Source organism: Hirundo rustica, chromosome 11 (assembly GCF_015227805.2).
Source record: "Hirundo rustica isolate bHirRus1 chromosome 11, bHirRus1.pri.v3, whole genome shotgun sequence".
Lineage (NCBI taxonomy): Eukaryota > Metazoa > Chordata > Aves > Passeriformes > Hirundinidae > Hirundo > Hirundo rustica.
Genome location: NC_053460.1, coordinates 19,466,418 through 19,480,600, shown reverse-complemented (window position 1 = coordinate 19,480,600; position 14,183 = coordinate 19,466,418). Strand labels below are relative to the sequence as shown.

At 42.6% G+C, this 14,183-nt stretch overlaps 1 protein-coding gene and 1 long non-coding RNA gene across 2 annotated transcripts in view; one reads left to right on the top strand and one right to left on the bottom strand.

The window, feature by feature from the left end:
* Positions 1-14,183, bottom strand: part of BEAN1 (brain expressed associated with NEDD4 1) — a 54,140-nt gene that overhangs the window by 14,581 nt on the left and 25,376 nt on the right. The gene's annotated exons all lie outside the window — the stretch shown is intronic.
* LOC120757959 (uncharacterized) lies at positions 8,277-13,745 on the top strand. Its single transcript, XR_005702708.1, has 3 exons — positions 8,277-9,199; positions 9,795-10,631; positions 11,833-13,745. It is a non-coding gene; the product is annotated as an uncharacterized LOC120757959 (long non-coding RNA).

Below are 14,183 nucleotides of genomic sequence, written 5' to 3'. Positions count from 1 at the left end.
ATGGGGAAAAACCCATAAATCCCATAAAAAAAAAATTAGGGGTGGGGGTTTATACATTAAAAGGGGAATCTTAGGCATTTCAGGAAGTCTGTACCTCTCAAGTACCTCAGCCAGTGGGGGAAGAGAGAGGGAAATGCGGCTGGGAAATTAGGATAAAAAGGAGGCTGCGTCCTCCGAAAACTGAGAGACCCCAGGGGAAATGCCCCATGGCCTCTCCCTTTATTCAAATAAAGTAAAAGGACTCCTCTGTCTCCTTTTTGGACATAAACCTCTGGTGTTCGTGGATTAATTTTCCTAACAAAGTCAAACATCATTTTGAGACAAGCCACAGAGACAGTACAAAAAGTTAAGCAATAATATTCCCTTGAAGAATCAACTTATAGCATGATTATACATGGGAATTAATTGCCCAGAAATGTATTTGTGGGGGATTGCATTGCTAATGGAGGGAAGGTAAATAGAAGAAATTATGGGGAAAAGGATTCAGGGTTTTAGCAGATAGAATCTCCCTCTCACCCCAAATTAAAACAAAACCTCCCGTTAGCTGCTCAGCATCAGTAAACCAAAACTTTGTTGATACAAAAAAATTGCTGGAGATGTCATATGCCAAACTGGTCTGTCAAATCTGGCCTGGATATTTTTTATATCTGGCTTTGTGCCAGATGAACAAATACAGAATTAATTTCCTGCTGAAATCAGAGCTAACAAAATTTTCTCTTTTGAGTGTTCTGTGGAGGGAGTATGTGTTTTAGGAAGTGCAGTGTGCTGTTTACAAGGATAGATGTTATCAGAGAGTTCTCAGCAATGTCTGCTCTTTTCCTTTGGGAGACACCATGTTTTGCAGTCACAATAAATTTAGAAAGAAGACAATGGCTCCAAGCCAGTGTTTGTTATCATTGGCTGATGCTTGAGATTGAGACAACCAACTAGAAACACACGCATGAAACCACGAGAATTAGCACGTAGTGGAGTTTTGTTAATTTTCTGGAAGCACTTTGCTGTTGGCTGAGGATCTTAATAGGCATTTAGGACAGACAGCCAAGAAATGTGCTGAGCTTTTACCAAGTACCTTGTGCCAAAAACCAAGACTGAATTTTCTGAGAATTAAACTGATGCTGTGGCATTAAATCAAAGACTATGGATAAGTGTCCTAATTAATACTCAGTGCAAAGAAGTTTTGGGCATGGGATATGTTTGGGAGATAATGCCCTTATGGTAGAACTCAAATTCCCAAAACTTTACAAAATTTTATTTGTGTTTCTCTTTTTTTTTTTTTTTTTTTTTTTTTTAGCTATCTCAGTTGGTAATGTGTCCAACACGTGCTCACTGCCTTTCCAAGGCCTCGATTTTTCAGATTTTTGCAAATTCTGCCTTTGAGAGATGTAAATATCGCAGCAGTGGCAGTTTAAATCCTGGCTGCAGGGATTAACACCTGAACTGGAAGTAGTGGCCAGTCATTTATTGGTAATTTTGGCTGACTTGCAAAGGTGAAAGAAGAATCAACTTTGTTGTCAGCATGATGAGAACGTGGGCCTGGGGTGTGAGGTTGCCCCAAACAGTGTCAGGCCTGTGGTCATCAATTTAATGTCAAATAGCACTGAAATGGAATTGGTGATAAAATGCTGTCAAGTGGGGAGGAAGGAGGCTGCAGTGAGTGCTTTCAGATCTTTAAAAACTTGTGACAAATTTGGAACGATCCTCTAAACAGAAAGGGCCTGGCTAAGGATATTTATCTTTTCTCTTTTTTTCCAGTTGTGGAAGCCAGCTGGAATATCCACACTCTGACTGCTTGGGAGATTCCTGTGGTATGACGCAGTGTGAGCACTGGTATTTGGATCTGTTTTGTTTTATAGAAGTTCAACAGCTTTGAGTGACTTCATACAGAAAATACTCTCCTGCACTGGTATTGGGGTGGTGGGGTTTAGTTCAGGACACTCCATTTGTCCACCATATTCCCAGGGCTTCCTTGGCTGTGCCAAGTCATGGCTGTTTTATCTATTGTTTCTCACCAGCATGAATCTTTCTGGGTTTTTTATGCTTTTAATCTAACTGAACCCAGTCCTTCCTATAGACAAGTTATTGTTCAATATTGCTTTTATTAGAAGGAATGAATGAGTCCCCCTGGCCCAGCTCCTTACACAAAATGCACTTGATAAACTTCTCTGGTGACATCGTTTTCAGTTTGACACTACGATCCTGTGTCTGATCCTCCAGATCCTCCAGACTTTACTACTGACTTACTACTGTGACAAACAGCAGCAGAATGAGATCCTGTGTTGATACAGATTCTTTGGGTTTGAATTTTGTGGGGAAAAAAAGAGGTGTTTATATATCCATATAAAAATGCTGTTTTTTCCTTCAGAATAGAGGTATATACAAATGTATGTGAAGCCCATATATAAAACACCACTAACAGAGTGCTAACGCTTTTGTTTTTGAGGTAAATTGTATCCTTTCCCATGAAACTGCAAATTACAAACAGTACATACATAAATATGAATATTTTATATCTAATCCTCTAAATATGAATTGTGTTGGATGGACACACCAGGGCTTTTATCCATGATGGGAGCTGTGTAAGTAACAAGAAACAGCACAACTGGCACAGGGCTGGCAGAACTCTAGAGTGAGCACCAGTGTAAAATTGCCTGGACTGTCCATTCAGTGTCAGACAATAAATCAGCACTTTGAAAAATCCGTTAAATATCAAACTATATTATTTTATTCAGTGCTCCTGCATCTCAACAAACCAATTGGAAAGTAACTGAAGGAGGTGTAGAACAGCCCGACTTTTTGGATGCACATTGTTCTTTCTCACTCCTGCTAATCTGCCTTTGAAGGGACAGTTACCCCTTTCTAACTTAGCCATAAGTAATGGGGAAGTTTCAGCTGGGTCAGATCGTGGCAGAGTGAAATGTCCTCTTAAGCTACAATGGATGTTCAATAATAACTCTATAGGGAGTGCTTCAGACTTTTACCTCTTATCTTCTTATCTTCCAGAATTGACACATAGTAGTTATTTGACAAAATCAATGAATAAATAATTTTTTCCTGTCAGTTGCTGCACCAGTGACAGTTCCCCAAAACAGATGATATTCATTATTATTTCTAAATTTGAGGTAAATCTTCCTAAACAAATGGTTAACTAATCTTGTCTGCTCATTGCTGCTATGGGAGATACCTCAGATAATCCAAACCCACACAAATGCCATTAACCAGGCAGGACCTGTGAATTCACACACAGTTTCTCTGAAGCTCTCTAGAGTTCAAAGACTCTTTGAACTAAAAAAGTTCAAAAAACTGTAAAAAACGGCATATATATGTTCTAATCAGAATTTAAATTTTTCACTGATTAATAGTAAAAAATGAAAAGTGTATTCAGACTTGAGACTGTGTGCTCGGGATGGCTCAGTTTTATCTGATGCCACAGCTGAAAGTGAATGTGGGACATCCTTCCAGGTACAAAACTGCCCATGACCTTGAGGAGCTCCTCCAAGGCAGAGAGGGTGGCCTTCTCCCCTAGACAGCAAACTCTGCCTTTTCATCCTGTCTGCTGCCTATCAGATAATGACTTTCTCTCTTCTTGCATTGACATCCTTATTATAGAGCCAGAATGAGGAAGATTGGATCACCAGCAGCCTGCAAATTGAGAATGTCAGAAGCAAAGAGAATGTGGCTGCAGAAGGGCTCAGGAAATAAATCTTTTCAGCTGCTGTGGCTTTAGGGTATTATGTTGATGTCACAGCAGCTTGTATAGGTGCTGTTTCAAATTAACAGGAAAAATCTTCCAATTTTCAGATCCATGGTCTCTTTTATCAACATGATAAATACCACTGCAGGGAAACAAATCACTCTGCAAGTATAACAGCCCACTTTCTGATGGACAAGGAATATTTTTCCCCTATTTTCTCATATTCAAACAACTTGGAACTAATAGAGTTTTATAAGTAGGACCCAAAGCTATTACTTTTCTCAGAAACTCTGTATTAGGGCTTGGAAATAAGTATGATGAGAATTCTCTTTTATCCATTAAAGTAAAGTTACCTCCATAAGCTTAGCTCCAACCTAGCTTGGTAGTGACTTGAATAGAGCAAACCCTATAATTTTGGGATTTTTTAGTGTGAGAAATTCTGTTTTTTTTGGCACACAACTTTCTCATATAAAACTTTGGGAAAAAATGTTGCAATATAGTAATATTTCTTAAGATTTGAAAAAATATAACGAGCAAATTATTTTATATTTTACCTTACCAGTCTGCTTGAACTGCGATCTGGATGTCTCATGTTCTGTCTTTAGGAGGCTGAGCTCTGTGTGAACTGCATTTAATGTAACCTAAAGAGCAGGTGGCAGCTCATGGGACATGGAGCACAGGTAGGAAACTTAATCTGTATTGGGGCAACAAAAAAACAACCCCAGACCAAAAATCCAAACCCTTCCACAGAGAAGTTCCTTTCCTTACAAACTTCTCCCTCAACCTCCACAGAGAAAATGAGAAGGAATGATGAAATTCTTTCCAGCTCAAATAGTCACAACTGGTGAGCACTTGACTTGTGCACTGTGTTTATTTATGAATCTCCAAATCAGTCATCCACTTCTGATCGCTATTAAAGTGGCTCATATTTACGACTTTTTAAATGATGGAGTTTTGTGTTTTCCTGGTGTTTCAATTAATTATTCCACCGGCTCTATCAGTCATCATCTGTAGCAATCCTTACTCTGCTCACAGGGTTCAAGGCTCTATAATGAAGATCCATCTGCAACTAAATGTCGAGGCTGAACTGAGCTTCAGGGACCAGATCCACCTTCTATACACGCCCCCAACACTCCTCCTACAGTGCTTGTGCCCTTGTGCTGCTTCTTAACGAAATTAATCCTATTTCTTTTTCCAGCTTATTTGCTAGTCCTCAGTAGGAGTAATCTACTGAAAAAGCACAATGATCCGTTAGATGTATGGGCAGAGTCTAACAAGATGAAGTTTAATAAGTCCAAGTGCCGAGTCCTGCACTGTGGTCACAATAATCCCCTGCAGCGCTGTCGGCTGGGGACACTATGGCTGGACAGTGCCCAGGAGGAAAGGGACCTGGGGGTACTGGTCAGCAGCCGGCTGAACATGAGCCAGCAGTGTGCCCTGGCCAATGGCACCTGGCCTGGATCAGCAATAGTGTGGCCAGCAGGAGCAGGTCATACTTCCCCTGTACTCAGCACTGGTCAGGGCACACCTTGAGTATTGTGTCCAGTTCTGGCCCCTCAGTTTAGGAAGGACATTGAGACCCTTGAGTGCATTCAGAGGAGGGGAACAAGGCTGGTGAAGGACTTGGGACACAAGTCATATGAAGAACGACTGAGGGAGCTGGGGTTGTTTAGCCTGGAGAAAAGGAGACTCAGGGGTGACCTTATCACTCTCTATAACTTCCTGAAGGGTGGTTGTAGACAGCTGGGGGTTGGTCTCTTTCTCCAGGAACTGACAGAACGAGAGGACACAGCCTCAGGCTGCGTCAAAGGAAATATAGGTTGGATATTAGGAAAGAGTTTTTCATAGAAAGAATGATAAAGTCCTGGAATGGTCTGTCCAGGGAGGTGGTGGAGTCACCATCCCTGGATGTGTTTGAAAAAAGACTGGATGAAGCACTTGATGCCATGGTTTAGTTGAGGTGTTAGGGCAGGGTTGGACTCGATGATCTTGAAGGTCTCTTCCAACCTACACATTCTGTGATTCTGTGGCTGATTTTTACTGCTTAGAAAATAATGCTGACTGAAATACTGATCCAGGGAGTTGTGTAAGGAATGGGGTGCTGAGACAGAAACCTGTTAACAAACTCTGGATCCCAGATCTTCCTTTAGGAGGTGGTATCACGTGTGATCCCTCTCAGCCTTTCTTTCAAGGTGACATGAATTTTAAAAATAATTAAAATGGTTTGCAGTGGAGTTCTGCACTCCCACATGAATTATGATGATGGTGTTGCAGAGTACACAAAGCCTATAGTGTGATTTACATCATCATTTGTATCTGTGAAAGCTCCCGCAGTATCTGCCTGCATAAATCAAGGGGCTTTCTCATACCATTAAGAAATGATTTAATTCCTTCAGATTTCATCTGAACAGGACTAGGATGTCTGCACAGACAGATGCAGGGATGTCAATAATGGCAAGTCAGATATTGATTCCAGAGACAATTTCAATCACCTGGGTTCTTTGTTGCTAAAGGAGCCGCTGAAATACAAGGACACTGAAAGATCTGTGGAATTGGAACACTCAAACAATGCTACTCAAAAGCCTGGGGTGAAATCCCTATTGCTCCACTGGAGCACCCATTTGATGAAAGGACTGGTCACTGGGAGTGCAGGACTGGTCGCAGGGCCAAGGACCATTCCCTGGATTTCTGCTGTGTCTGGGGGTGTGTGTGTCCAGCAGGGCTGAGTGTCCCCTTTGTCCTGTGTGTGTCCAGCAGGGTTGAGCCAGGCTGGCAGAGCAGAGGACACTCACCCTGAAGGGCTGGGAAAGCTGGCAGGGAAATTTGCCAGGCTGTGGGGTTTCTCCTGGGGCAGCAGAACATTCTGCTGCCTTGCACACAGAGCTCCTGTTACAGGCTCCACACAGTTCCTTCCTCTAAATAATGTAATGATGCTTGCTTTTCATTTGAGGTGGCAAAGGAAAGACTTTAAAACCAACCAAAAAACCTCCCCCTAAGCCAAGTGCAGCCTTTAGGAAAGGACATTTATCCACCTTCAATAAAAACTGCAGTGTGTATATGTGAATATTTAAAATAAAAAATGCAGTTCTCACTTCAAGGCCTTTTTCAGCAAAGAGCTACCATAAACATCTGCTGCAGCTCCAGCAGCTCCGTGTGTGCTGGGAAGTCCAAAGGGCTCTGAGCTGTCCCTGGAGAGAAGACGTGCAGAGAAGGACTGAGATTTACAGATACCCAGAACCAGCTGTGCTTGATGCACCTTTTCCTCTCCAGGCAGCTGACAGTCCAGGCTGTAGGTATTCCAAACTGTTCTTAAAAGGAAGCTGTTTAATGTTTTCAAAGATGATTTAAACAAGGGAACATTTCTAAAGGAACAGGAATTGCAGTGTGCATTGTTCTGCGTTGCCACCCAGTGAGACTGAGAGAGAGTCATAATTGAGGGATGCAGAGTCAGGCTGGAGCAAGAACTTGGGCTTTTTCTGTGAGCACACTGTTCTGGAGATTATAATCAATTTAGATAATTATATGTTATGGGAAAGTTGATTAAATTTTCAATCCAAAGGATTTATAAATCCCTTTGTAATGAATGGTGCTGCACATAGAGGAGAGCCCCTGTGGTGCCCTCAGAGCCCCCTGGACAATACCTTAACCTGGAACACTGGTTTGATTTAAGGCTGGCAGGGTTTTGTGGCCTTTTGAACAAAAGGGACCAGAAAATGGTTCAATCCCAGAAAATAAGTGTGCCCAGCAGGAGTGGTTGTAATAAAACTATCTAAATAAAAGCTCTTGTAGGGATACTGCCTGGAAGTATCCACAGATACCATCCAGCTTCTACCTTCTTGAAGTTCAGTCTATGTTAAAGGTCACTAACTATTGCTGCTTTCTATTAGTACCCACAGTGGAAATGTATCTGTTAAATTATTCCCATTTACCCACTGGGGAAAGAAAAAAAAAAAAAAGGAAAAAAAAAAAAAAAAAAAAGAGAAGACTTTTTGATCAAAGCTATGGGATTCTTGGTAGAGAAACTGGTATCTAGGCTGATGTAATCTTCTATCCCCTTTGAAGTGCATGGCTAGATACATGGAGAAAGAAACTACTTTGTAATAGAAAAGGAAATAATCTCTGTCCTTGTTGTCCCGATCACACATGATTGCAAAGGGATTTTAATCCACATACTTGCTAACAGCAAGGGCTTTTACCTTGTGGATTAACAAATCCACAAGGTAAACAAATTTAATCCACAAGATTAACAAATTTAAAAAAAATAATCACAAAAAACAAAACAAAACACAAACAAACAAAAAAAAACCCCACAAAAAAACCACCCCAAACCAAAAACAAACAAACAAAAAAACCCCCAACCCCCCAAAAAAACAAACAAAACAAACAAACAAAAAACCCCCCACACCCCTTCTTCAGTTTCCTCTCACCAGCCTTAATTATTCACTTTCACTCCATGCTGCAGATCAGGGTTACCTTGTTAGGTGCTTAATGAGGCTGAGAGGACCCACATGGTGTGGCCAGTTAAGGAGTTCTATCCAAATTACCTAAGCATTCTTCTTCCCTACCTGAAGGCAATCTTGCATTACAACAGAGTCAGAATGTCCTTCAATATGAGGGCAATCTAAAGAGTTTGCATCAGGAGACTGATAAACTTAGGTCTGTAAATTGTATTCTCCAGCTCTTAGGAGGACTCAGAGTTGCTGGATATGCTGCTCTTCAGTTGTGCTGGGAATGGATGAACCTCTTGGGTTTCTGGTGCATGAACAATCAGATTAAGAGACATTCAGATTAAAAAGAAACTGAAATTTTCTATTCTTTGCATTAGTAGACAATGAGGGTTTTTTTGGAAGAAACTGACAGCATGAAAATCGCTCATGTTTTATAAGACATTGTAGAAACACCGGTGTGTGAGCTGTAGAAAAGTGAGTGCTGTTCTGAAAAAGGCTTGTTCATGGAAGTGATGGAGCACTGAAAGGAATAAAAAGGGGGAAATGGTGCTCCTGGATTACTAGAGCACTATCAAAGCCCTGCACAGCACAATGGGATATGTGGTCTGTGCTGGACACTCTGCAGAATGACCTTACAGGGAAGGACTCAGGGAAAAGCCTGCCCAGCAGCAGTGGAGTCCTAGGGCTCGGAGCAGCAGCAAGGACCTGGCCCTGGCCCCTGTTCCTGGCTCCTGCAGGGGACCAAGAGCAACTCCCAGAGCAGGAATTCACTTTAGCCCAGCCATCTCAGGGGTGCCCTGAGCAGAGGCTGGCAGGAGTGGCTGAAGTCTGAGGCTCCCAACAGTGAGGGGGGGTTGGCTGAATGAGAGAGCCAAGGAATGCTGAGACATTGTGGGAGCCTTGGAGCTCAGCTGCCTGAAGCATGACCAGTGCAACGACAGCTTGCTGGGACTGCAACAAATATCAGTCTAGAGAAGGTGGCTGCTTTCTCTTCAGAGCTCCTGCGCTTTAATGTCAACATGGACTCCTTGTGGGTATTGTAACTGGAAAAACAGCTGAGGTGAGCCTTGTTAATTATTAAGAAGGTGACAAGTCAGTGTGGATCTGCTGTGGAGTTGTGAATTTAGGATGACCTGTTGCCTCAAAGCAATGTTTAATTCTGTTACCTCTGAAAAGTAGCTCTTCATCTGCTCCTTCAAAGTTATAAACCCATGAACTTCACAATATATGCTAAATGTAATTGTACTGGCAAAATGTCCTGTTAGAATGGCAATGGGAGTGGATACTTTTGTTTTAGTTACTTATTTTTTAAAAAAAAATCCAAAGTGCCTGCTGTCCTGAAATTTGAGGAAAACCATGAGAATGGGAAAGACTTCAAATCTCTGCACATATCAAAGAGTTCAACTCCTCATTCTTGACTGGTGCATCACAAGGTTCTTTTGAGGGGTCCCAGTGAGGGGTGGTGGTATCTTTAAACTGTGCTACAGAGATGTGGGTTCCTGATCTGGGAAAGGGATGGTCCTACCTTCCACTGCAAGCTGGAAATGGAAGGTGATTTGGAGTCAGGTTTTATGGTTTGATGGCTTCTCTGGGTTGGTTTTTGGTTGTTTGTGTATGGTTTTGGTTTCTGTTTGATGGGGTTGGTTTGTTTTAAGCCTCTTTTAGCTGCTGAAGATGAAGAACAGACTGCAATGCTTGGCCAAGGAAGGTATAAACTCTCTGCAACAACAAAATCCTGTTTGAACTCCTCCTGCGTTCTGGATTGTTCCTGCATCGGTATTAATTGGAGAAATGTGCTAGAAATGTTAATAAGGGTGGTCACTGTGTTTTATGGGGCTACATTTACAGCTGTAGATTGTTCAGCCAGTGCATGCTGACCTGCTGCAGTTTGTTCTGAACAGCACCTAGAGCAGGGACTTTCACTGTGATGTCCCTCGTGCTGACAGCACATGGGACAAGAAATACCCTGCTGTTCGAATTGTTACAATAATTGATGGATTCATATGTTCTTGTGCCATTTGTCAATACTATCCTGTTAAGTCCTTCTGGGAATGAGATCACAGATTTTTCTAAGTAGCAGCTGCTGCAGTTTCCCGAAACCCCAGATTTTCGGGCTGGGCCAAGGAAGGCAGGGCTGAGGATACAAACAGATGCATGGTTGCAACAATATGAGCTAGCAATACCTGAGCCTGCAGCCTTGAGAAGGTGTGGGCAGCCTTGGTGATTCAGGGAATGCTGAGGTGTTCAGTGAGCTCTGTGGTTCAGAAAGGAAACTCACTGCTCCTGCTCCCCTCCTGTATCCCTTGCAGATAAACCCTGCCTGGAGAGAGGCTGGAGACAGCCCAACAAGGTGTGTGTTTATTCACCTTTATCAGTGTTTGATTACCCAAAAGCTCTGCAAAGAGAACCATGAATGTCACCCCTAGAAAATCACTGTGACTGAGAAAAGAAGGAATGAACAACGACTGATGCATTAATTTACATCTGTCAAGGTGATTATTGACTGAATGATTTTATTTCCTCTGATTAATTTAGCACAAGATTCCTTCTTTTATTCTTTCTCTGTCCATGGGGTAGATATCCCTGATGAAGCACAGGTTCCCTGGAATGTTTTTTGCTATTACTCCTCTCTCCAAACAAGTCTTCTTCACCAGCAGCTCCTGAGTCATTGCAGGGGGAACCAATACAGTGGTCAAATTACCTGGTGCATGGGCTCAGTTATCTGCTCATGGCCCACTTCTCCCAGAGATGAAATTACTAAGCAGCAGCTACTTCACTGAGGAAGGATTCCAAGGGAGCAGGATGTCCCCAGGATGAGCTGGGGAATGCTGCCCCTGGGCAGGCAATGTAGGTGCAGAATGATCATGGTATGACACCAGATTAATTACTCATCCATGCATGCATCTGTAAGTTAGGAACATATCTTTAATCATTATTTGCCAACTTATTTAATTTAGATTTGAAGGACACTTTTTCGTTATGGTTGCATTTTTTCAGTGACGTTTTAATCTTTCTTGAAATTTTGGAAAATTGTTTTTGTTCTTGGTAGTAATATTTTTTTCCTAAACTTTAAAATCAACTTTAGGCAGAGAAATCAAATTTAAAGATTTTATTTACTCTATAAGCACTGTCCATTGGGTTCTGACTCAAGATAATTCAATATGAGCACATCAAACCCATCTGTGTCTCCTACAAATGTGTATAGATCTATATTATCACGAATAGTTTCTGTGCTATGATCCCAAACCAAGACTAATAGAAAATCAGTTTGCCTAATGTCGGCCTTATTTTACCTTTAATGAAGAGCTCTTCTAATTCTTGTTGGCAATTTCCACTGATAAAAATAAGATCTTTTTTCCACTGTGACCTAGCAGAATGCAGCAGGATTTTCAAGTTTCCATAATGTGATAGGAGAAATGCTGACTTTAAGGTTCGTTTTATTTCCATTTGTTGGAGGCTGCTGGCCCAGCCCTTCCCTCTGCCAGGATAAAACATCCTGGAGGAGTGTGCTGGGAGCAGAGGTGTCCCCACAGAGCTCTGAGGCTGCAGGTGCCCCTTTCCCTGAGGAACATGGAACAGAGCACTGTGCTTTCCTCTCTAATCAGTCAAATGGCTTTTGCTGGGTTTCAGAAGGAAAATCTGTGGGCTTATTTTGCATTGTGTCAGTTTCCCTGTTCAACCTCTCCCATACAGCAGGAGGAGGTGGCCCTTGCTGGACTACACTGGAGGAATTTATCACCTGCAGAGCCAACAGAGCTTTGTCTGTCCCAGTAGAACAGAGGATGTACCAGGAACTTGGCATCCAAGAGCTCTCAGCCTTTTCAGAAGGAAGGGATAAGATCAGTGCCCAGGAGCTGCCCAGCACCAACCCACACTGGATCCACGAGGATGTTTAGCTCATGAGACAAGGCAGTTGCTCAAGCACCGAACAATAACCTACATGTGCAGGATTTTAGAACATGGAGACTTTTTTTGCCTCTGTTAGGATGCCACACTGGCCTCTGTTAGGATGCAGTGTGGTGGGGACAGGCTGCTGTGCAGGCGCTGGCAGGGCTGCAGGGACAGTGGTGGCACCGTGAGTGACAGCCCCACTCATGTGAGTGGGGCTCTGACTGGAGGCACTTCTGAGGGATTGTCCTTTTGGCTGGTGACTTCGCTCTCTCCCTCCCTGGATTCCCTCATGATTTCATTTAAACCCCAATGGCCTTTCTGTGGCACATGATCTGTCACACTCTGTGTTCAGTCACATCCTATTTCTGCACATTTTTCCTGCACTTGCTGTGACCTGTGAAGAGGGATGAATTACCAGCACACCATTTCCTTAAGCTGAGCAATTACTTTCAATGAATATTACATGGGTTATGTGAAGCTGGAAAGTGGGAATAAAGAGACTTGCTATGGAAACAGGGTTTTTTTTCACTTTTCTTTTTTTTTTGATGCTTTCATCTCTTCTGCAGTGGGGATTACTGTGCTATTTATTCTTTATGGTGAAAATATGGCAGTTATATCTGCTAGATTTTTCAATTTTTTTCTTTATATTCCTTAAAAAAAGAGAAATGTAAATGATATTCCTATACGATGTTTTTATTCTGATGTCTCCTTTCTCCAGGCAGCAAAAATTAAGATGTTGCATCATGCCCATCTCATTCATGCATTTTTTCAGGTGAACTGTCTGTTCTTGTAAATTCGTGTTCCAGAGTATTTCCAGAATGGGGGTTCTGTAGAACTTTGCAAAGCCCTGCTGCCTACTGTCTCCAGTGTGGTATTTAGAGCAAGAAAACTTTTAAAGCCCAACAGAAGCTTGTGGATTGACCTCTCTGTATTTTATTGAAGTGATTGATCTGTCTTATATTTTCATTGACCTATCTCTGTTTCTCTGTCAATTATTCACTTCTACATGTTTCTGCTGTGCTGTATAAAATATTCCCAGTACTGAGAATCAGGAGTCCTTCAGCAAAGGATGTGTGTAGAAGAGCCACCGGAGAAGCTCAGGGACCCACAGTTTATCCTCTTGGTATTAAACGAGTTATAAAACAAGGAGAAATGCATCTGTGCACTGCTGACACTGAGCCAGCAGTTTCAGTCTGAGAGGAAGAGAGAGAATAGTGATATTTGTAATCCAGTGCTAAATGCAAATAAAGTCTGTGTCTCTTTCTTCGGGAGATTGCTTCCCTGAGTCACCGGGGTTCATTTACATTCGGGTGACATCTACAAGAATTTTGCCAACACAGCTTATTACTGCAAACATTGTGTCAGTTCTGACATTTCTCTTCGCTGGAGAATCCCCAGAATGGCTCTATTTGTTACTGGTGGCAGACGTGGAGTCACACGGGGAGCGGTGCCAGCCTCAGCCGTGCCTGCATCCCTCCGAGCCGCATTCCCGGAGTTCTGCCTCCACAACCCTTCGTGGCCCGGGGGAAGCAGAAGCCTTTCCCAAAGCCATTTTACTCTAGAAGCAGGGTGGGCACCTGGAGCTGGCTCCCGGAGCAGACATGGGCAGCTACCAGGCTTTTTTCTGGAGCAGAGGCACAGCCACATCACCACGATGGGGTGGCAGAGCACCGAGCAGCTCCAACCCCAAAGAGTAATTCAGATTAATCCAGCAGTTCTGGGGCCAGACAGCTGAATCAGTGGAAAAGAAAGGTTCTTATTATCCCCGTAGCTGCACTGAAAGAATCCCAGACTCTTTTTCCAGCCTAGCTCCCAACAAGTGTGTGTTACAAAGGTGGGGAGGGAGTCAGGAGCATAACTTGAATGAGATCCTCGACTCCTTGTTCTTCCTTTCCTGTATCCCTGCTTTGTGCATTTCCCTGGCTATCCCACGCAAAGGACTGAGGCAGTTACTTCCACTTTCCTCCTCAGTGAGAGTGTCCTCAGGGTTTCTTTCATTTATAAACATCCTTACATGTTCTGTGAATTGCTCTTGTCAATGGGAGTCATCAGTGATGCTCAATAAGAGACATCAGAATATTTTCTTGTCTACCACTTCATACACTTTTCTCCTGCCCTGTTTATGTATTTATATGTAATATCCATTTATTTGT